Consider the following 24,843-nt stretch of genomic DNA (forward strand, 5'->3'; position numbering starts at 1 on the left):
CCCTGTTAACAATTTCACTTGATTTCTATTCCCTGCTTATGCAGTCCTTTCCCCTCCAAACAGTCGGATGTACATCCCTAGGCACACACGTGCTTGCACCCCGGTGAGCATACCACCTTCACCTACAAAGCCAGCTGTGTATCCATCCTCACACATTGATCATTCCTCTCCCCTTGGTTACTGAGACACTACCTCTCACGTTTACCTCCAACTATGTGTAATCGAATGTAACAGTAATCTGGATGTATGTTCATGTTAACCTCAATGGTGTATGTACTCATGATAGTTAGGGATACAGCTTATTTTTCTTTTTCTCTTCTTTCTTCCTGAAAATAGAGATTTACCTCCACCAGCCCTTTAGTCCTTTCTCTGTATGTTGTCTCATAGCAATCACTTTCATTTATAAGCCTTCAATTATCACCTCTACACATATGATTATCAAATTTAAATTCTGTCCTGAAATCAGTCCCAAGAACCCCTTCCAAATGTCCAATGGCTTGTGACCTCCTCCATCTGAATGTTCCCACCAGAACTTTAAACTCAGTACATCCCAGTCTAAACTCACCATTTCTCCTATATTTCATCAAAAAAGAAATGAGCTTCTCTGTGGACAGCTGTGTTGATTAAGACCCCTCCATCAACTCAGGGCCCAAACCCTCATCATCCCCCTTCCTCTTCCTCTGCAGCTGATTCATTTTTTGAGCTTTGTCAATGTCGGCTCCATGATACTTCCTTTACCTGCCTCTGCCACCACCCTATTCAGACACCCATCACTTGCTTTCGGGGTTACAGTAATAGCCTCTTAACTGCTTTGATGCCTCTAGTCTCCCACATCTTTAATTTGACTTACAAATGCCTACCAGAGTGATCTTCCTAAAGCACTGCTCTGATCATCTTACTTACCCGTCTAAAAAACTTCCGTGTCTCCTGACTCACTCAGTCCACACACACACACACACAAAAACAGCTTCCTAATCTGCATCCACAGCCGCCCTCCAATATAACATAAATTGACCACATCACCCACTGATCCCTTCACCTACCCGGAGCATTTCAGTCGGACTGGACCACCTGCTGTTCTCTGCACACTGCCATTTCTATCTCTGTGCCTTCGTTACAGGCCTGGGGTGCAGTGCCTATTTCCACAGACGCAAATCTCTGACTCAAATGCCATCTCCTCCTAGCAGTCATCCCTGGTCTTCAGCTGAAAGCAATGTTATATTCATCTGATCTCATTTATCTGTTTTTTTCTTTTTTCATGACCCTATCAATTTCAACTTTGTATTAAAGTTGCATGATAGCATCTCATTTCTTTTAGAAAACAGAAAGTCCTTGAAATCGAAGCCAATATCTTCACACACACAACAGTTGTTTATCACACAAGCACTTACCTCGTGCCTTCTGCACAGTCAGTGCTTAACACACACTGGATTAATGGTCATATATGAATAAATACAGGTATCTGAATGTTCACAGTTGCTCACCAAATATGCAGCCATTCATGACGACAAAAATATGAATCAATCACTATATCAATTAATCTCTCAACCACAAGTTTACAATGTTCCCATGGTGAGAGCTGTGTGTATATAATTGCCTGCCTACATGCATTCATGCTTAAAAAGACAGAAAAACAAACTCCTTGAACAAACGGGCAATGACTCTTTCTCCAAACACTGTGAGTCACCCTAGCATGGGCACCTGCATAAAAGAAAGTGGAAACACTGATGTTGCTCCGAGAATACAGACCAGATGAAAGAGCTGCGGGGACTGGAAGAAATCCACATGCATTGGACAGACGTGAGAGCAAGGACAGGGGCCAACCCAAGCTGTCGCTGGTGGGAGGAAGAAACCCAGCCCAAGAATGTGCTTTAGAGGGAAGAAAACCAAACTGCAGACAATCCCAAAATGGCTCTATATGAAAACATACAGCAAACAACATTAACGTGGCTGGCATGGAGCTCTGTGTGTGTGTGTGTGTGTGTGTGTGTGCATAGAGTAGGGAGGAATGTGGGAATAAATGAATGAATGAATGAATTCAGGGCACCCTGATAAATTCCCCCTGGGATAAAATCCAGATGTCTGCTTCTAAGAGATAAACAGAAAGCTCTGCTGCTCAGAACCATGGCCAGTGGCTGAACACCACGCTAATCTTCTCTGCACCAGGTTCCAGGCACCGCGGCAAATGTGTGTCAAAAAAAAAAAAAAATGGAGGCAAAGAAGAGAATCTCACTAAAGGAAATAACGTGAATTCAAATACTCTTTGCAGTTTGGATGAAAGGAACCCAAACGGATGTTGTTTCAAAGAGGGTATAGGGGTAAGGGCAGAGAAGCAGATTCATTTGGCTGGAGAGATGGGGAGGACTCCCTGACTAAAGCGGCAGGGACTGGCCAGCTGCCAGTGAGCAAACGGTGCCTAACGGTTGCCATGCACTCTGTCCTCCGCTGAGCGCTTTTCCATTTATTGTGTCCTTTGATCTTCTAAGCATAGCGGAGAAAAGCAGCACAGGTGCTATTACTCGCTCTCCAGGGAAGAAGTTAACTGAGGCCCAAGGGAGCCCCACCGTGGCATCCATCTCCTTTAGGTTTAATCCAGGGCTTTAGGCTGCTACTTCTAGGGCATTAATGTAAACATCACCGGGAGAACGTATTGAAATCCAGATGCGAGTCTGAGGTGGGGCCTGTGAGCCTTGCATTTTTCACTCTCCCAGGTGAGGCTGATGCTGCTCGTACCGGATCACACTTTGAGTAGCACGGCTTAGGACGCCGTATCTGTGGGTGCTGGGTTTGAAAGGCTTGAATCAATAAAACCAGACCATTGGCTCTTCATTTGAAGGATGTTATTTCATTTACACTATTAAAATTCTAGAACATGTGTCACCTGGAGAGCCTGGGTAGGACTGGTGGTCTTCGGCTCCGACAGGCTTGATCCTTCCGACGTCTATGTGATGACCCTGCAGACGTCACAGACTCTCTAGATCTCTGCTTCTCCAAGTGAGCAGAATCCAAGCTCATCCTCTCTGGACCCTCACTGTCACCCAGATGAAGGAGCCGGAGAAGATCCCTTGTTTTGATTGATTTGACTCTCGCAAACCCCCTGAAAGTCCCAGAACATGGAGCCTCCAAAGCAAGCTGGTCTTCAGCACAACACAGGCAAACTTGACTCCTTGTGTCCCTTCAAGAATCTCACACGTGTCAGGATGAGGCTCCAAGGCCCCATTGCTGGCCCCACGCTCTGGATCAGAGTTTAGAGAAAAGGCTAGCTCCTCAGGGACCAAGCACAGCACCTGCATCCCGTCATTTAGAACATATTCCTTTGGGACTGTAGGTCCTTTTTAGCTTCAGAATGTGGTGTATACACACCATGGAGTGTTATTCAAACTTACAAAGGAAGGAAATTCTGACACATGCTACAACATGGATGAAACTTGAGGACATTATGTTAAATGAAATAAGCCAGACACAGAAAGACTCATATAAGATTCCACTTATATGAGGTACCTAGAGTCATCAGATGCATAGAGACAGAAAGTAGAAGGGTGGTTGCCAGGGGCTGGGAGGAGGGAGGAATCAGGAGTTATTGTTTAATAAGTACAGAATTTCAAGATAGAAAGAGCTGTGTGGATGCACGATGGTGATGATTGCACAGCAATATGAATGTGCTTAATGCCCCTGAATTCTACTCTAAAAAATGGTTAAGACGGTAAATTTTATGTTCCATGTATTTTATCACAATAAAAAATAGGGGGAAAAAGTTTGCTCTAAAACTATAATCATTCCTGAGAGAACTGTTTAACACTTTTAAATTCTAATCATTTAACAACATCAAGGGAATTTATGTATTAGATTTCTTGTAACAACCAGCTGATACAAAGGCACCGCTAGGATGAGGGGCAGGAGGGGTAGGCGAGGACCCCTAAAGGCAGCGGTGAGAAGCCACCAAACGCTACCATTGCTGGCTTCCCAGCTTTGCCGAAGGCCAGGCCTGTTTGTGTGTTTCCACCTGTATTCTCTGGGCTCTGCTCTGGGTGCCTGGACTGACCTCTGAACTCTCATGACCTCCAAAGGCTCCCTGGCCAGATATGGTCCTCCTTCCCCTGCCCCTGACCGCACCCCCATGCTCCATCTGAGCTGTGATTGGTTCATAGAGCAGCAGGTCCCTGGAGGCTCCGTGCTGTCTCATTGGACAGGACTTAGGGTCACTGCAGCAACTGGGCACTGAGCAGGCTATCTTCCCACGCCCGTACTCAATGGGCTCACCAAGGAGACGATGACAAAGAAGAACTCCAATATCCTGCCACCCCACCCCAGGGCCTGGCACTCTGCATGGCCTCGCTGCTGGCCTCAACGACTCTTCAGAGACAGCAAACCTCCAGGAAAAATTAATAGCTCACCAAACACCCTTTAATTTTCTCCACTCGGCTTAATAAAGGTTCCAGTCTTAATGACCTCAGAGGCTTTTCGTCTGACGTTTCTGTTGGTAACTAAACCCTATGCTATTTTTCCCACCCACCGCAGCCTGAAATCTCAAGCATTGCCTCTAATCTTATTTTCTATTTCTGGGCTCTGTTGCATTAGCACCTTTTTATTTCTCCTGGCATGTTTGACAGTGAGTTCAGGCTAGTGAGAATCATCTCTTTGTGCCGGAAAATGGGGATTGCACTGTTTTTTTTTTAGAATAATGACTTATAGTTAAAATTACCCCCAGGATGTCATAATGACATGGGTGCCACTTTCTTGTTTGACAAGGTGGAGAGGCAGGGCTCAGATACCTATAGGAGGTTGCTTGGGGTAGAGGAGAGAGAGAGAGAGAGAGAGAGAGAGAGAGAGAGAGAGAGAGAGAGAGAGAGAGAGAGAAAAGCAGATGTGTACCCAGAGCCCACCCCACCCCCCGCCAGAAAGCATGAGGACAGGGAACAGAGGCTGAAGCTTGTGACAGAGAAGAAAGCTGTTCACCTGCATCGCCCCCAGTAGGTGCCTTCTGCCCATCCAGGATGGACGGGGAAATTTGCAGGATTCCCCCAGACCTCCCACAACCATGAGTATCACACACTATGGGAGTCACCACAGTATCTGAAACTCACAGATGAAACTTCCATTCGGCCTAACTCATTAAGGAGAAGGTCTCCGCTGAAAGGGAAATGTTCTTTGGGAGGGAGTCCCACATTAATGATACAGGCTAGGTTGATTCACAGGTGCTCTATTGCAATTTTCTTTTTTACATTTGCTCTTAGTAGTGAGATAAACACGATCTCACTTGAAGCATATGGTAGAAAGCAGTGGGATATGGGGCTGTGTATCAGCCTCTGCCCACTCAGCCCGCTACCCCTGCCCCACGACTGTGCTTCCAGTGATGGGGGATGGGGACCCCTGCTTGACAGCCACTGCTCCGCTCTGTCAACCTCTAGCAGGGCCTCAGGGGGTGATATCCAGAGACTGGCAGGGGGAAGGTTTAAAATGCTGATTCCTGCCAAGGTAGGAGGTCCAAGGGGAAGGCCAGGATGATGAGGGTTCAGGACCCCGGAGGGAATCCATGTAGGGTCAGGAAAGAAGCAGAAATGGGACAAGGGATAAGATAAGTGCACCCTAAAAGGGGGCCAGTCACAGTCTAATCTCAGCCTCACCACGAGGACCTGTGTGTCTTTGGGCAGATTCCTTAACTTCTCTGGGACTCAATTTCCTCATTTGTAAAATGAGAACAGTGACAGGACCTAATTTCCAGCGAGCACTACTGTGACAACTGCTCCCCCAGACCCCAAATTGCTATCTTGCTCTTCGCGTTTAGAAGTTCTCAAGAGGCTGCATTCAGCCCCTGGGGAAGGGGTCAGGAAGAGAGTCCAGGGTGGCTCGGAAGCTGAATGTGTTCATTCTGGAGAAGTTGCCACCGTGAGGGGCCAATCGGGTGAGCCAGGAGGGGCCCCAACCTGCATTTGTTTGTCAGGCGCATGAACGGGAGCCCAGCCGGGTATGTGGAAGTGAGGCGGGACTCCGAGAAAGCTGATTTTTTAAACCCGACTTCTAATCTGTGTAATTACTGTCACGGGGCCAAGGCACCAGGGAGGAGGAAACTTGTACACCATCTTCTCTTTTTGTTTTCCTCTCCATCAGAGAGACCTTGAGACCTCCCCAAGGTTTTGAAGCAAAATTACATTTTTTACTAGAGCAGGGCCAGCTCAGCCTGCAGGAATGAGGCTGTATCCCAGCCTCCCAGGTCGCCAGCAGAGGCGCCCGCAGAAGCAAGTATGCAACGGGCCACTTTCCAAATGACACTAATTAATGTGGGGATTATTGGAAAAGCAAATCTACTTCAGCTCCTTGATTAAAACCCTCTGTGCTCCCCAGTGACTCCATCTGTCCAATGGGCTTTGGGTAGGTGCTTGCGCGGGGGCAGCTGAGGAAGCAAGCATGTGCTTGGTCCCCGTCCCCATCCCAGTCTGTTGCTCGGACTAGTCTGTCACCTGAGAGCCTGACTCAGGTTTCACCTGATCTCATGATACAGAGGGTGTGATCAGCACAGAGGACTAGAGCAAAGAGACGGTATGGTCTCACGCAGGGCCCAGGAGATGTGAGTTTAAGGCCAGCTTCATCTTTTACTAGTTAGGGTACCTGACCTTAACTTCTTGGACTGTTGTAATAATAATACTGACACAAGCTTGTGAATCCTATTGTAATGGATGCTAAAGAGGCTTCTGAACCCCAAAGCCTTGTGCAATATGGTTATCAGGATGGGACTCAGAGACACGGAGGAGTGGAAAATCGATCCAGCAACACCACGGAATGCAGTGCAAATCTTGTATAGCGATGGGGGAGAGTCCCCATCTAAACGGGAGCTGGGATCACACTGAACTGCTCTGGTGACAAGTATGGAATGTGGTGCCAGAGAGATCGCCAGGTCAGGCCCCCTCAGCCACATTTTCTGACTGTTAGAATGCACATGGGGTCCCATGGAGATCTTCCTAAGCCCCACCCATCCATGATGCCACCCCGGGGATCCCAGACCACAGGGAGCTCCTAGGAGACCCCCTCCCCTCTGTGGTCGCTCAGAGCTTTCTCAGTGCCATGTACTCTCCACCAACGTGCTGTTCATTTCTTTCTTATGTGCAGATGTCTTGCCTTCTTGCATGCATGGTAACATCTTTGAGACTCTCTGCAGTGCACATTTTTGTGTCTGACTGGCCTGGAGGCAGAGTGCCCACAGCCCGGTGCAGCTAGTGGGCTTTAAAGTGGGTATTGACCATTCGCGCTAGCTTCTCCCCATTTCTCTCAGTGCCCGACTTTGTGGGGAGCCCCTGACTTCTTCATTTCCTGAGACCCATCCCTCCAAGTCTCTCGCTGCCTGCGGGAACCTTGCTGAGGCTCCGCCCCATCCTCTACCAGGATGCCTGTGCTCCATCATTCCCAGGGCCAGGCTGGGGGACCCCAGAGCCCCACTCAGGTCCTCTTCTCTCGAAGAGAAGTGACACCTTCTCCCAAGCATCCACACCCACCAAAGAAAGAAACAGGGCAAAGTTTTGCAGGGTAGACATATGAGGAGGCTGTCGTAAAAGATGCATCCTCAAGTCAGCAGAGCTGGTTCGTCATTCTCTTTCTCTCTCTGGGCCTTAGCTTCCTCATCTGTGAAATACAGGGCCTGGACCAGGTGACTCTGCGGCACCTCCTACCTTGAAGACCCTGCAGTCCACCAAGGAAGACAGAAGGGCAGCAGGAATCACAGGAGAGAGAGTGAAGTGCAGTGTCTGTCCCCAGACCCCGGGGCTTTAGTTCTGCAGGCCTCCCCATTCCAGTCTCTTTCCTCAAGGACAGTGCAGGCAACCAAGAAGGTGTAAGCAACTGGATCTGAACCCACTTTGTGGTGGTGCACTCACTGTAGGACGGGCACACCCTCCTATGTTTTGCACGTTGCTTTATACACATCCCCGTTAGTATTTGTCAATCATACCTCAACAAAGCTGTTAAAATTGGAAAAATCTGGTTGTAAGAGAACATCTACTTTTTTTTCCCATCATTTTTGCAGTATCATTTTTTCAGTATCATTTTGCTGTCTATATACAGGAAAGAAAAAGTAGGGGATTATGCAGGTGGATTTGTCCATGCCTTGTTTTCTTGCTTTGCTAGGGCTGTGAAATACATTCCGTGTTACTCTGGGAAAAAAAAAAAAAAAAAAGAGGGTTAAGCCCTTTGATTGGAGAGTTGCCAGTTTGTGTTCAAATCCTGACTTTGCCTCTTTCAAGTTGTCTGATTTGAGCCAGGTGATAATTGTCCGGATCCTTAGCTTGCTCATTCGTAAAATGGCATGTATATGGTCAAATGTGACTGTAGCGGAGATTAAGCTATGCCCTCGGCACCTGGCATATTGTAGGTGCCCAGTAAGTGATAGCTCAGGGATTAAAGTAGGAGTCTGAATTGCATGGGGAAGTCACACCCAGGACCACTTGGAGTTTTACCCTGCTTCTGAGTTCCAGCTTGACTTTGTGAACTTGTTTAGGTCATTTTGTTTTAAATGGAAGAAATCTCCAAAATGACTCTTCAGGATCCAACATCATGAGTGGTGACACTTTAGGGTCCAGTGCTGGCTAAGTGGCTCCAAGTCTGATGTCCCAGGGCTTCTTTGTATTCTAGTTTTCCCCCAGTACATGTTCTTACTCCATTTTTCTACAGGAAGACCTTATGCGCTGCCTCTCCCTGGCCTTCCCAGCCACACTGCCTCTGAGGCACCAGCTCCAGGCTACGACCCCAGATTCCAGGAGAATACAAATACAGTCTGATTTCTTGGCCTCTTAAAGCTGTGTCATGCCACTCGCCTGAGATGGCAATTTCTTTTCTGTTGTTCTGTTGAATACGTTTTTAAAGAAGGTTCTCTCGGTCGCCGCTGCCTCGCTTTTCTTTGTGGTTAGATGCAATGACTAGACTCCTGCACGTACTTACAAGTCAATTTTCCTTTAATGATGATTTTACCTGCTCTGAAGCTTATCAGAAGAAGGGTTCACGCACCCGGGGTCTCAGCTCGGAGCTTTCAGTGGGTCTCGGCAGCTGTTCTATAGGCAGATGCACCTGTTTTGAATGTCATCAAGGTAATGCTAATATGCAAAGCAATTTGTGATGCAGGAAACCAGAACCAACAGTGGAAGAAACCGTGTTTGGGATTATAAATCACTTTCCCATCAGCCGCTAAGCTTTCTTTGGGGTTCAGCTGAGGAGGCTCTGTAGGCAGTGGGACCCTGCGCGGTCCCCTTAACTGACTTCTGTTCCCTGAGAGACGGGTCCAGAGGGATGTTGTTAAATCTGGCAAGAAGGAATTAGAGGGGGTCCAAGTGGAGGAGAGGCCTTAGGCGGAAGGAGGGAGTGAGGGAGAGAGGGCACCTATTGGGCAAAATGTATCAAGGAAACATGTTTAGATCTGCATCTATCGCTACGGCTGGCAGCTTCGTAGAGGTTTGAATGGAGAGTTCTGGAAGGGTCACTCTACGTCTTACCAAGAAGAAGGGCTCGGTTAGGGCTCATTAGAAACTCAAGTCTATAATCTCCACCTCAGCCAATCCTCCACTTCGAAGAGTTGCTCTTATGACTTTGAATTAACCTCTGGATGGGCAAAAGCTCAGGCTCCAGTAAGTCCTGGTGATGGTCGGGCGAATTCCAAACTCGGTTTCTTGACTTCTGTAGTCCCAAGACTGTCTCCTAAAATGCAGTCAGCACGTGGCTGCACATCTGTGTAATGGATCCAAACCATCTACTGAGGTGCCGGGCCTGGAGAGTTTCTCTCTAACGAGAGCTATGCTGTTATCACTGTTCCCTTGTTTTATTTCTCAGAAAGAATGTGGATGGATACAACATAAAACAATGCATGACCATGGGACAGAGCTCTAAAGACAGTCACCACCCTTTCTTTTTCTGACTTACTTCACTCAGTATGACAATCTCTAGGTCCATCCATGTTGCTGCAAATGGTATTATTTCACTCTTTCTTATGGCTGAGTAATATTCCATTGTATATATGTACCACATCTTCTTTATCCATTCCTCTGTCTCTCTCTCGTATGTGAAATCTAATTTTTAAAAAATGATACAACTAAACTTATTTACAAAACAGAAACAGACTTACAGATATCGAAAACAAACTTACGGTTACCAAAGGGGAAATGCTGGGGAGGGGAAATAAATCAGGAGCTTGGGATGAACATACACACACTCCTATATATAAGATAGATAACCAGCGAGGACCTACTGTAGAACACAGGGAACTCTACTCAATATTCTGTGATAACCTCTATGAGAAAAGAATCTAAAAAGGAATAAGTATGTGTATAACTGAATCACTTTGCTGTACACCTGAAACTAACATAACATTGTAAATCAAATCTATTCCAATAAAATTTTTTAAATAAATAAATTTTTAAAAAGACAGTCACCACCCTTTTACTGTCACTCTAGCTGTGTATTCCTCACAACTGAAAACACTTTTGAGATGAGGCTGGAATTCTTTAGGTCAAGCCATAGTGTTCACCCCAAGTTTGATAATGCTGGTAATTCAGAATTTTCTGGAAAGTTGCAGAGAAGATTTGGGTTTGCGGTGACAGGGGACACCAAGCTGGGGGCAGGTGTGGGTAAGGGAGGCCACTTTCTGTCTAAGATGCTTCTATCCCAAGGGTTTAAGGGAAGGTTCCTGCAGGATGTTGGCCCTGCGGGATAAACAAGCCTGGGGCATCTGCTACGTGCAGGACACTGGTCAACATCCCACCCTCGAAGAGTTTATGCAGCCATAAAAAGCTAAATAAAAGCACAAGGTGGCATATCCCAAATATAAGATGTCACTGTGTTGAACGCTGCAGGATTTCAAGGGAAGAACTTAGAGTGGGGGAGGCAGGCAAAGCAGCAAAGCAGACTTGAAACTCAATCTGGAACTCAGGAACCGGAGCTGTAGTGGGGAGGGCATTCTGAACAGAGAGAGCAGTGTGGACAAAATGTGGGGATAGGAATGAGCACAACAGGACGGGGGGAGAGGGAGACCTCGGGCGCAGGGAAGCATCAGGGTCAAGTTAGTAAGCACGTAGCAGAGTCAGCACAGAGCACAGAATGAAGAGACCCTGAACTTCAGGTCTCACTCCTGCGACCTGAGACACAGGAGATGGAGCATGGGGGTAGGGAGCCCACTGAGAGTCTTACCACCCGAGCCTGCAGGTTCTCTTCTCACAGCTACAAATAATCCATTTTCATCGACACTAGAGGGGGTTAGCTGCCAGCGTGTGAGCCCACAGGTGTGTGTGAAAGGGTGTGCCCTGGCACAGCTCACTCCCAGCTAACTCCTGCGAGTGTTTGGGGACCGCTGAGTCTCCACTGACCTGAGAACAATGATGAGAATCACCCAAAGAGTCAGCGTGTGAATATCCCCTAGTCCCTTTCCTGAAATCATTGTTTTCGCTGAATGCCCCCAGGCAACAGTACAAAAACATATTTTTAAAAGCATGAGAATTCAATTAAGCAGAGATACAGATGTACCTCCAGCAAGTAGGCCAACGGGACTGTCCCCGGTAAGATGGATGAGAGCCCAGATATGAGATATCCTCACCTGTGAATCAGTACATTCTGGCTCCCTAAGCCAGCAGCAGGGAGAGCTGTGGAGATATACATGTCCACCATGTAGTTTCCCATGTTCCTGATCTTTCCCGTTCCAACCTGGGGCCTCTAGAGTGGTTCTCAGACTGGGCTTAGTGTCTATGATGTGACCGGGAAGGAATGGGAGGGCTCAGGTAGAAACATCTAGGAAGGGGATTTGGAAAATGCAGTTAATTAGCTGCTTGTATATTATTTTGGCTTCTTGCTCAGCTGTAACCTGAAACAGGTTTGTGGTTAGGCTGTGACTATTCCTGCAGAAATTTTGGGGGGCAGGTAGTGATCTTTCTGAAACTCAAATAAGATGATGTCCATAAAAATCTCCATGAGTCCCCAATTCTTTAGGGTCCAGATCCCTTCTTAACACAGCTCACTCTGTTTCCTGTACAAGGGAAATGCAGACTTCTGGGTTCTTCCAGCTGAAGAATATGGGAAATCTTCATCCTAATCATCTAGAGAAGTGACTCCGAATAAGCTTTCTGTAGACACATTTGTTTATATCTGGAAGACATTATAGTTTAATGGAATGAGCAAAGGACTGGGAGTCGGCTACTACCTAATGAAACGTCATCATATCAGCTCCTTCCTAACCCTTCCTTTCTCCATTATAAAATAAGGATTTGGAAATAAATTACCTCTTTGGTCCTATCTATGTCTAAATTTCTGTGCCATATATGTGAAATAAAACAGCTAATGCATCTCAAAGTCAACATTGGTCTTGGGTTGCCCACTCTTGGATAACACACGCCTCTGCTTCCCTCCTTGGGTTTAGATCATCAAAAGCTGTCAGTGCCTTTCTGCTCTCCCCCAAGGTAAGGTCATAGTAGTGACATCAGCCACAGGGAGAAAACATTCGTGCCAAACAATGATGGTTCGAGTCTCCTGAGCTCCATAGGTCTCCTGGGGAGAGGGAAGCAGGTGCAAGACCCAGAGCCTGCATTTTCTCTCAGCCCCTTGCCCAGAGCGCAGTCCATCTCTGCCGCCCAAGTCCAGTGAAGAGCTTATCCTGGAGGAGGAGAAACTTAATAGAACTGACACTCTCCCATCAGCTACACACGAGATTGGTCAACTGCTGGCACAGCAGTTGCTACTAAGAGACCCCTCTCTCCTGGGGATCGCAGCTGTATTTGTATGAACTGTCTAGGGTGACCTGCCTTCCCCAGAGTCTCCTGAACACACACAGCCCCAGGGCTCAGCTCAGAGAAGGCTTCATTTTCAAGGAAAGGAAGTTGTTTACCATTGATATGATCATGCAACAGGGAGCCTGAGACTTGCTCAGCTTCTGCTGCAACTGTGTAAATGGCTGTCATAAACTTTTCCCTGTCTGGCCCAGATCACCTAGAGGGTTACATAACCCTCTCTACTTACCAAGTGTAGAGTCAGCGAGCAACCGTAAAGATGTCACCTCCACCACAGGTGTCCTTTATTCACCCAAAGAGAAAGCCCCAGGTCACAGGCACCACTACCATCACTCAGACCATGATCAGATGGCTTCATCTACTATCATCACATTAGCATTTATAACACCCACTTCATAGGTTTGTTGTGAAAATGAAATGAATTAGAACATTCAGAGCCCTGAGAACAGTGTCTGGCACAGTGTAAGTTCGCTACAAGTCTTCACTGTTTTTACCCATTCAATCCAATGAATACTTAGGGGGCACCTACTCTGTACCAGGTACTGAGCCAGGACTGGAGATATAACAGTGGGTAATGAAGATCTACTTCCTCTCTGCTCTTCGGATGCTTAGACTCTATGGGAGGAACCCATCCATGGGCTATCTTGGGGACCTTCTCTAAAGCACAGAAACCTCCCCTATGAGGTGGGAAGAGCAGTCTCTCAAATTCCCACTCTTCAAGGTGGTATGTGAGAAAGGTCACCCAAACTGACCTCTGCCTGAGAAGCAGAGCAGGGGACCCACTCTCTGCACCTCCCCTTGGGCTCTGCAGGGTACCATTTGTGAAAGCCAGCCTCTAAGACTAAAAGCCTATCCTATTTGGCTTCAATCCCATATTTACCCACTGAAAAACTAACTTTCATTGAAGCCCCAGATCCATTTTCTAACAGAGCCATTCCAGTTAGAATTAATCCCCAACTCAACCCTTTCAGTAAATTGTCCTTCATCTGTGAGAAACAAGAACAAAAATAACGTTGAGAAAATGATCCCTCTGCCACCTTCAATCAACTCATTTTGGTACCCCAGAAAACCTTATTAAATGATGACCTGATAGTAAATGGACAGTCTCCCCAGAGCAGCTAAAGCATCTCAGCCTTGCCCCCTTCTCTTCAGGTGTGGAGAACAGCTACTCAACATACTCAGTGAATAACCCTGGGAGGGGCACCCAACTCTGTGAAATGTCAAGCAGATGTAGTGAAAAGTCTGGGATTACTTTTAGGAATTAATTTTAATTGATCCACCATTCAACAAACATTGAGTACATAGTATATGTTAGGTACTAGAGGTAAGAAACATCTCTTCATTCAAGGAGCTCACAACCCTGTTGGGGACACAAATTTAGAAAATGTACAATGCAGATGGATGAGCCTGAAAACAGAAATATGCATTCAGTGGCTCCTTACTGCCAAGTAATTTGTTAAAAACAGTATTCCATTGCTAACAGGCTTTCCTCCTCAAAAACTATTCTCATCTACTCTCTGGAAATTTCTTCGATATACTATGTTGATTACTGCTTTTACCTGCCATGCCCTTACCTCCTACTTCTTGTCCATAGGGTGAACTCCTATTCATCCTTTAAAACCCTTTTCAGACTACCCCAATCATTTTAAGCATTCCCTTTCCTCTACTACTTCTCTACCTTTTTCATATTTCTCTCTTTGCACATATTATTCTATAGTCTGATAAATTATTTGCATGTCCATATTCTTTACTAGACCATGTGTTTCTTTAGGAATTAACACAGTACCTAGCCCATATCAGGTATTTGTAAACGTTCATTGAATTAAACTCTGTATAAGAAATAATGGTATTACTACTATGACCACTACCATGATTACAATTTTTGAGAATTTTTATGAGCCAGGCATTGTGATAAATATTTTACATACATTTCCTCAAAACAACTTTGAAAGCAGGAAGTATCACAGATGGCTTCTCCAGCAAGTGATACGTTACAGAAAGAATGTATTGTATGAATTACTATTTTTCCTCCATTCTTTTTTTCCTCTCTCATACACACACACACACACACACACACACACACATATGCATGCACACACAGAGAATCTTATAAGCCAATGTTGAACCTCTTTTACTATTGTTTGGAGTTGATAATTTGACTTAAGTATCTCATTTCTGTATTCCCAGAGTGCCCTGCGAAAGTCCATATGAACATATCAATCTAGCATAACTATTGATATGGCTGTTTGCTTTCTTCATTAGACTATAAATTCCTTGAAGTCAGGCATGCCTCATTCATTTCTTTTATCCAAAATAAACATCTTGGTGCCTAGAACACAATAAGTATTCAATGAGTATTTATGGTAAAAGGAAGGGGAAAAGGGAGGAAGGAAGGAAGGAAGGAAGGAAGGAAGGAAGGAAGGAAGGATGGGAGGGAGGGAGGGTAGGCAATATCTGCCATGAGCCAGAGGAGTTATTTAGATAGAAAATGTTATTCCTCATAAAACCCAAATACTCTTCAGCCAAGCAAAGGAAAAACACGATCAGTGAGTACACTGGAGTCTGGAATTACTGAGCTAACCAATCACTTGATATATATCACTTGATATAGCACTCCCATCTTATAAAGAGAAGACTAAGGAATCTTGGTGAAATAAATGGCCTTTGCATCTTCAATTGAATTTAGGCAAAATGATCTTTTTCTTCTAGCCCATTGCTTTAACTATTGGACCCAATGCTTCCCAAGGACAACCCCACTGGCCTCTTGTATGCTCTATTTCCCCAAGCAAAAGTGAGCAGTACCAGTGGAAACTGAGTATCCATTTATTTAATAAGACCTTTCCTACCTACTCGGTGCCAGGGCACTGGGTTCACAGAGGCCTGTCCTCTGAAAGCTCATATTTTTAGACTAGGTTGTCGTACCACCATCTTCATAAATCCTACAACTCAAACCACCTAAGGTCAGTACATCAATGGTTGTAACATCTGTGTACTCAACTAGCCGATAAAGCTTTTAAATCTACTTAAAAAGCAAGGCGAGAGAAATAATAAACACCTGAAATTGAATTGACCTCTGATTTTAACCTAAGAATTGGAGTGACTTTGGGGAAAAATGTTATGTGTAGAACATAAATGTAAAATGAGCCCACTTCATTTTCTTCCTGCATTGTATTTAACAATTTTCTGTGATAAATGCCTTTCCAGAGAGACTCTCCAGATTTATTAGAAGCTACCTGTAGACTAGAGCCAGGCAACCTGCATTTCCTCCCTCCCCTATTCTGTTATCTGACTGGCAGCCAACCTCCTGCAGATCCCAGGACCCCATGACAAAACTCATCCTTCTCCTAAGATGCCGAGGGATGGGTTGTCTGTGCTCGGAGCTCCCCGCGGAGGAGGCTGCTCAGAGTGGTCCACAGGTCTCCTGGATCTCTTTCCCCATCTTCTCCACTAATAGGGACATGGTTCTCCTCCCACTTTGCAACTTCCAGGGGAGACAATTGCTCAAGGTCGGTCTAACCACCAAAGGGCCACCCATTGACTCTCAACTGGTAATAGTTTTACAGGATAAGCCAGATTCCCACAAGCTGAGGAGAAGGAAATCCAGCTCCTCTGGGCTTAGAAGTAAGCGTTTCCCCCCATGCAGAGACCGCTGCTCCCCTTAGCCTTCACCCTGCAACTTCCCAGACACCTGTGGCTACAAAGCCCCAGGCAAGTGTTAGGTTGTCACACCAAACCTTGATGTCCCAAGCACTCCCCACCCACCAGGGCTGCTCAGGCAGCGGGAAGGCGATTATAACCTGTAATTTCTCATCTCGGTTAGCAGGTGACAGGCTCCCATAACGTGACATCCATATGGCATCACCCCTGCTGTTGAGCACAGTTTTAGGGCAAGATTCATACCACTTCTCTCTGCGCTCAAAATAGATGCCCAAAATTGGGATAGAATTTACATAAATTGGCTGAAGAGACTGTGTTCAATTAAAAAGCTTTTGTTGCCAAGGAATTTTTTTCGTTGATACATATGCTCCTTTATTGCAGTCCTATGAGGGGAAAGATGTTTGTTCTCTCACTCTCTCTCTCTCTCTCTTCTTCCTCCCTTTCTCCATCTATTCCTTAATAAATAAAGAATGGGGAGGTGGTGTGTATCTGCCCTGAAGGCTGAATGAGCAGCAGATAATGAAGCAATCCATATGGAAATAACCGGGAACCCGGCCCACGAGAAATAGAAGCAAGTGGTGCCCTCTTGCCTAGCCTGGGGTAGGGCAAGCTGCAAAGCTCCTCTCTGTGTGTATTCTGGGCTCTGTCCCAGGGTGAACGGGCTGTCCCACTTTGCAGTCACCATAAATTCAATGGGATGTGTTTTCAATTGCACTGACATGAAAAACATGTTTTTTAATCATGAAATAATACTGTTCTTGCACAAAATTGGGCAACAGAAAAGTGTAACAGAGAGGAAATTCATAGGTAATTTGGTCAGTGATGAACCCTGTTAATGCTTTTCCTCCCAGCCTTCACATCAATTGTGTATATTCACGCACATGTGGGATCAGAAAATATAAATACTTTTGTAACTCAGCATTTTTAATACTGTATTATAATTTCTTGAGCATTTTTCTATATCATACATTTTAGGAGCATCACTTTTAATGGATGTACTATAATGTATTAAACACTTTCTTTTGAATATTTATGGTATTTCCAGTTGTGTTGCTATCCCTATGTAAATATTGCTGCAATTAACAGCCTTGACTTGGTATGTACCTCTGATTACTTCCTTAAGATACCTCTGCATGGGTTGAGATTTAAGGTGTATATTTGATAGTGAAAGAAGTTGAACTGAGCTTTTCACATGCTTTGGGACTGATTCATCTTATGTTTAATGCATGCATTTTTTACAAAGGCTGTTTAGCATCAGAAATGAAGTAAGACCAACTCCAGGCTTCTAGAAGTTTAGAGCACAGAGAACAGTCTGGAGGGCAGGACATAGGACCATGAGAGAGGAACCACTGCGTGTTTCAGTGGATGGGCAGGTCATGCCTTACTTAAAAATAATAGAAATAATTTTGTTTTGGTGGGATTGAACTTGAGCCTTGAAACACTGGTAGAATGTTCATGGGTGGAGCCCGAGAAGGAGGGAATAGTTGCCAAATTAAAACGGTATTAGCAAAAGGGCAGAAGCAGGAAAGCACTAGTGGTCGGGTAACTGTGAATATGGAGACTACTGTGCCTCCCAAAGTATCAATATGCCATTAACTGAAGAGGACTAGCCATTACCTGTAGTGCTGTAATTATGGAATCATAATTGTCCTGAATTACATGTTGCAATGACATATTCCAACTGTGTCCTCACCTCTGAACTGAAGGCTCCTTAAGGCTGGCACAGCCTTTCCTCTGCACACCTACCTCCTGGCACATCGCCCTGTATTCTGTGCATATTCCCAAAGACTCACTGACCAAAAAAATAGCTTAAAGCTAATTGCAATGCTTGATTGGACATAATCTAACAGACATTGAGATATAACATCCTCACCTGGTGTCAGTACCTTCCCTTAGAAGTAGGTCAGTCAAGGGACTGCATCCCTTGTTTTAAATCACTAAATGCTCTGCATCTCTGATAACTGGCTCTTTTGTTTTCCATAAGGACATTCCTGACCCAATATGCAGAAGCTACCAAGATACCTTGCTCATAAATAAGAACTCAATACCTATTTGGTGAACTGAATTAATAAACCCTAGACTTTGTTTATTCTCCTGGTCCCTCGAGCTAGACATGCCCTTCTGCCTACCATGCATGACCTTATTATATATTCCCAGACAAGCTAGTCCAATATCAGACCAGGTGCAAAGCTGACTGATGGGGACTCTTGGCAGAATCCTCTGGCCCAAGGTTTGTTTCTCAAACTACCCTGATCATAAGACTCACCAGGGGTGCTGGTTAAATACACAGATCACTGGGACACTCCTCTGGGAATCCTGATTCATAAGCTTGGATTGGGATGCAGAAATCAGGGTTATGAATAAGCACCTGAAATCATGTTTGGAGCAAGTCTGAGAAACCCTGCAAATCAACAGAGCTCTCTTGGCTATAACCAGGATATAATGGACAATGTTAATTAGCCATAATCACAAACAACTAGCTGGCATACAGAAAAGCAGACCTGGAAAGTGGAGAGATCACTGTCAAGGGAATTCAATATCCTGGACTCAGATCCTGACACTAACACTTGCTAGCTGGGTGGCTTGGCACAAATTATATAACCTCTTTGAACCTGTGCTTCTGCCTTTGTCAAATAAGGAAGGCACTACCTGCCTCTTTCCCTTCAAGACATCTAACTGGATGATGCGTGTAAAAGTGTATCATACATGGGAGGAATTCGGTTTGATGTCTTGACTGGAAGCAAAAGCCATAAGCTGATCTGTTTGCTGGAGGAGATAAGCTTTGTCACAGTCACAAGCTATTGGTAAATATTCGCTCCACAAAAACACACCTTGCATGCTTGTCCTATTTTGTGCCAATACCACAAAGCTGGAAGGTCATCTCAGTAAATAACAATTAGCATGAATTGAGCACTTACTCTACACCAGGCATAATTCCAGGTGAATTACTCAGATGGACCAATTTTATCCCCACACAGCTCCATGAATAGGTGCTACTTTGATGGACATTTTTTAGTTGAGGAAATTGAGATGGGAGGTGTCTTTAAATAACCTACTGAAGGTATAAGGGAGGCATCTAGTTAAATAACTTGTCAGACGTCAAACGGCTACTAAGGAGCAGAGCCAGTCTTTGAACCCAGACAGTCTGCCTCCATGGTCCCCATTTCTGACCCCCTAAACCACAGGATTCCTCAAGATGATGGGGGTCCCCACAGTGAGAGAGAAGAACCAAGGTCTCCAGTTACTTACTCCACTTCCCCTTTTTAAAAATGCAAAAGGGATGAGCGGAAGAGATGACTAGGCGGAGCACTGGGGATTTTTAGGGCAGTGAAGCTATTCTGTATGATACTATAATGGTGGATACTTGTCATTATGCATTTGTTCAAACCCATAGAATGTCCAACACCAAGAGTGAACCTAACGGAAACTCTGCACTCTAGGTGATAATGATGTGTCAATGTAGGTTCATCGATTGTAACAAATGTACCATCTGCTGGGGATGTTGATGGGGGGCAGGGGGTCTACGCAGCTCTCTGTACCTTCCCCTCAATTTTGCTGTGAACTTAAAACTGCTCTAAGAAAATTAAGCCTATTAAAATGAAAATGCAACGTGTAGCAGTTTTCTTATCGCTCATGCTATCGATGTCCATTTGCCCTCTATGGCGTTCAGCATTATCCTACATAGTTATTCTGTAGCAGTCATTACAGAATAGTAGGGATTGCTGGAAGGCTGACAAACACAGAGTCTAGGGGGCTCTCAAGCCAGAGGCCCTGGGGCAAACATGCCACCACCGCGTTGGGGTGCTCCTGTTGGGGAATGCCTTTTGCCAAAGCGCACGCTAGGCACCTTGGCGCTATCTCCACCTGGCCATTTCTCACCTGAATGACCTGCCTAGTCCCTAAAGGCACTTGAGCTTGCTCCTTGAATCCGATCCCACCCTTCTAAGAGGAAACAAAGAGCCCAGACAAATGAGATGGATTGCCCACGTTCAAGGCAAACTAACGGCAGCGTCTGGAATAGATCCCAGCTCTCCCAACTCCCAGACCAGTGCTCTTCCAAACCCCAGTGAAGGGGGAGCCATAGCGGCATCCCGGCCATCAGAGAAAACTAACCAATAAAACCCCATGAAGCACAGTGCGAAAGAGAGCGTGACGATGACTGGAGACAGGAACAGAATGGCTCCCAGCACAGCGGCGCCCCTCCGAGGACGGCAAGGTGCCCAGGGCCGCCACGCTGCCCTCCCAGCGCAGGTGCTGGCGCTGGCGCCGAGTCACCACGGTCCTTCCCGCTGCCTGGAAGGTGGGGTGCCTCGGAAGCGCCCCCACCCCCACCTTGGAGAGGCGGGAGAGGCGAGGCTGCCGCCTCGATGGTGACGCCTTAACTGAAACGGGCGCAGAAGAGTAGGGGCGACCGCCGCCCGCGGTCTCCTCGGCCCCGCGGAGAAGGGATGGGGGGCAGAGTCGCACAAAGCGTGCCCCGGGCCGCCTTCCGATTGCCGCTTCCCAGCGCCTTGTAGCTCTGGAGAACTTTTAATAGAAATCTGCAGAATGAAATGGGCTACAGCTGTTTGCCTTGATAAATATATTTTATGCTACATGCCTCAGCCGCCATCTGTTTGCTGATACGAGCACTTCTTCGTGGCAGCTAAGGAGAAGTCATCAAAAGGAATAGCAGGAGATGGGTTTCCGAGCAGGTAGAGAGGGAGAGGGGGGCAGGGCAGGGGGGCTGCTTCCAGGCTGAAAGGGGCCGGCCTGGGGGTGAAGGAAGGGAGCGCAGGAGCAGAACCAGGGCCTCAAGGACCAACCCACCCAGAGAACCCAGCGAACCAAGCCAGAGAAGCGACCCACCCACGCCTCTTCAGCCATCTCCCAGGACGCTCTCACTGCATCCCAGGGCTCCCAGTCTTTCCTCCCTCCTCCTCTGACCTTTGGCCTCTAATACTAAAAGCAAGGTAATGACAGGAGTTACAGAGGTGCCTGCCTCTGAGCCACTGGTGAGTGTGCCCTGTGGCCCCTGGCATGAGGCTCCTGGCCTGTCAGTCGCACAGGAGGAGCCTGGGGCCCCTGCACCTGATGCCACTGTCCCCTGAGCCCACCTCCCACCTCCTCTGATCCGGGCTAAGTGCAGAACGGACCTGGAGAGGGACAGAGGCCAGTGCCCTGAAAAATATGTAACCTATTCCAGGACCAAACCAAATCAGGGAGCAGTTTTAAAGCACCTGTGCTGAGCCCTGTGGCCGCACAGCTACCCAGCCCTGTAAGGATTGCAGAAATGGTCCAGGGGTGCTTAGAACAGGTATGGAGGAGGAGGGATTTATATCCATTCTGGAACTCTAAAATATCTTCATGACAGGCAACAGATTTGCTCACTCTCAAACCCTCAAAGCAAAAGAACAGAGGAGTCAGCATAACAGATAATGGGGCAGGGCTCAAATACCTGGAGATTTCTGATTTCTGAGAGCAGAACCTCTGTGAAGGTGTCTTCCTCCCCCTCCTTCCTTCCTTCTTCCCTCCTTCCTTCCTTCTTCCCTCCCTCCCTCCTTCCTTCCCTCCCTCCTTCCTTCCCTCCCTCCTTCCTTCCCTCCCTCCTTCCTCCCCTCCTTCCTTCCCTCCCCCTTCCCTCCCTCCTTCCTTCCTTCCTCCCCTCCTCCCCTCCATCCTTCCTTCCCTCCATCCTTCCTTCTTCCCTCCTTCCTTCCTTCCTTCCTCCCCTCCATCCTTCCTTCCCTCCTTCCTTCCTTCCTTCCTCCCCTCCATCCTTCCTTCCTTCCTTCCTTCCTGACTTCCTCCCCTCCATCCTTCCTTCCCTCCTTCCTTCCTTCTTCCTTCCTTCCTTCCTGACTTCCTCCCCTCCATCCTTCCTTCCCTCCTTCCTTCCTTCTTCCTTCCTTCCTTCCTTCCCTCCTTCCTTCTTCCTTCCTTCCTTCCTTCCTTCCTTCCTTCCTTCCTTCCTTCCTTCCTCAGGGAGAGACCGGAGAGGCCAATATGACTCACCACTGTTCTGAGTGGCTCCTGTTTCTGGCATCCCACGGCATCACTTACTCCTGTGTACACCCACCACTACCACCAGCGCTCCTGCTGCCCCAACTGAAAGAAACACAGCCTGGCTGGGAAGTGGAGTCAGCGTGTGTGGACCCCACAAAGCCCCGCACAGAAGCAGCGTGTCTCCCTGGCCCACCTCCTCCCTCCACCCCCACCTGGATGCTGCCAGGGAGGAGGCCATGCTGGCCCTCCAGCTGGCAATGCAAGGGCCAGCTGTCACCACCAGCTGCATCCATTACCTCCTTCCCCGTCCTGTAGGGCTGTGAACCTCCAGAATGACTGGGTGAGGATCAGGCTTTGGTATTGGAGGGCAGAGCCAAGAGGCTGAAGCGAAAGGAAAACTGGATCTGTCATAGCAGAAAAGGGGGGACCACCTTCCAAAAACATATCAGTCAAAACAAACAGGATGGAGCTCCTGCTGCTTGGTGCCACCTCCTCGCAAGCACGTGGGCAGGGTAACTGTTGGTGACATGCTTTGAGGCGCTCTGACAGAAGGCACTGAATCACTGTGTACTGAAGATTGTGATTTTTGGCCCAAGAAACCAAGTGCTTTGCACGCACTTCAGAATGGCTGGCTGTTCATTGCAGCCAGAGCAAGCCTTGGGCTTCATCGGAGCACCAGTCCCAGGTATTAAGTGTTTCCATGGCATTTAGTATTTTGCAATTATCTTTTCTAACACATCTGCCTTAGCAGAAAGAGCAGGCCGAATGTAAATCCTTCTGCCCTCCGTGATGCCTGCCAGCCTCTGAGGAAGAGGTCCTGACCCTGTCATCCACCTTCAGAGGAGACTAGTAGGGCCTGCCAGATCCCCGAGTTTGCAGCCTCTTCTGTCTACATTTGGTTGCTGGCTCCACACCCACTTCTTCTACTACTTATCTGTCCATGTTTCAAGGCCAGCTCAAAACAGACTGCATCCATTTACTCAACCATTTATTCATTCCTCAATTATTTGTTGAGTACCTACTATGTGCCATGCACTGTTTTAGGCACTGAATATAGAGCAGTGAATAAAATAGGAAAAAAAATATCCCCTTCCTCATGTAACTTACATTCAATAAGGAGGTAGATAAATAGTAAGCAGGGGTTTCCCTGGTGGCGCAGTGGTTGAGAGTCTGCCTGCCAATGCAGGGGACACAGGTTCGTGCCCCGGTCCGGGAAGATCCCACGTGCCGTGGAGCGGCTGGGCCCGTGAGCCATGGCTGCTGAGCCTGCGCATCCAGAGCCTGTGCTCTGCAACAGAAGAGGCCGCAACAGTGAGAGGCCCGCGTACCACAAAAAAAAAAAAAAGCAGATAAACACTTGTACTATGAATAAACATATGCTGGCTGAGGGTTAGAGAATACCTGGAGGGTATTATTATAGGCCTAATGGTCCAATGGCTTGACATCTGAACAGAAATCAGAATGAAATGAGGGAGTCTGTTAGGCATCCAGGGAAATACATCCCAAGCAGAGGGAGCAGCAGGTGCAAAGACCCTGAGGTGGGAACACATTGAGAGTTCAGAAAGAGCAAGGAGGCCAATTTGGTTGGACTGAGCCAGGGGAGGGCCTGTGTTGTCATGGCAATAGATGTGGTCAAAGAAGTAACTGGGCCTCTAATCGGAAGCATTTTCTTCTCCAGTTGGTTCAGTCCCACAGGACCACCCCCTCTTCGAACTCCTGTACTGGTCCCAAAGTGGTTCATTTGGACCTTATTGACACCTGTTTTGTAGCTTCACCACTTCACACATTTGTGTTTTCTATGCCCAAAGCAGATGAAATTTCCCCAGATTTCCTCCTGATTTCTGTGTCTTCCCCGAGCCCCATGGTCATCCCATCCATCCCTCCTGTCTAACATCCTGATCTTTCCATTGTTCCCTTGAAAGGACACGTTGTGAAAGAACCACACCTCTTCAGTCATAGGTCCCTGTGAATCCAGCTGGGTACTCAGAAACCCCTGCATTTTTAGTTTTAACTTCAATCAGACAATGGCTCCACTGTTCAAATTAACCTAAAACACTAATCCATTGAGAGATCATTTGTTCACTCGAGTCATTGATTAATTAATTAACTTTTTAAAAATATCTACTCTGCTGGGGAACAAAAGGTGAGCACAACAGGCTCCCTCAATAAGCATCAAGTCTAGTGGACAAGTTATAAGAAAAGAAGTAAATGCTAACACAAGAATACAAATAAAAGGCCATGAGAGATCAGAGGACAAATCAATTAATTTTCCATGAATTTCTTTCCAAAGAAGACAGGGAAGGCCTTCCAGGGAGAATGACGTTATAGGCAGGCATTGAAGGATAAGTAGGAGTTTACCAGAGAGAAGGGAGTAAAAGACATTAGAACCGAGTTTCTCAACTGGGGGTAATTTTCTGTCTCCAGGACATTTGGTGATGTCTGGAGAGATTTTGCC

Source organism: Mesoplodon bidens, assembly GCF_964165515.1.
Source record: "Mesoplodon bidens genome assembly, chromosome: 7".
Lineage (NCBI taxonomy): Eukaryota > Metazoa > Chordata > Mammalia > Artiodactyla > Ziphiidae > Mesoplodon > Mesoplodon bidens.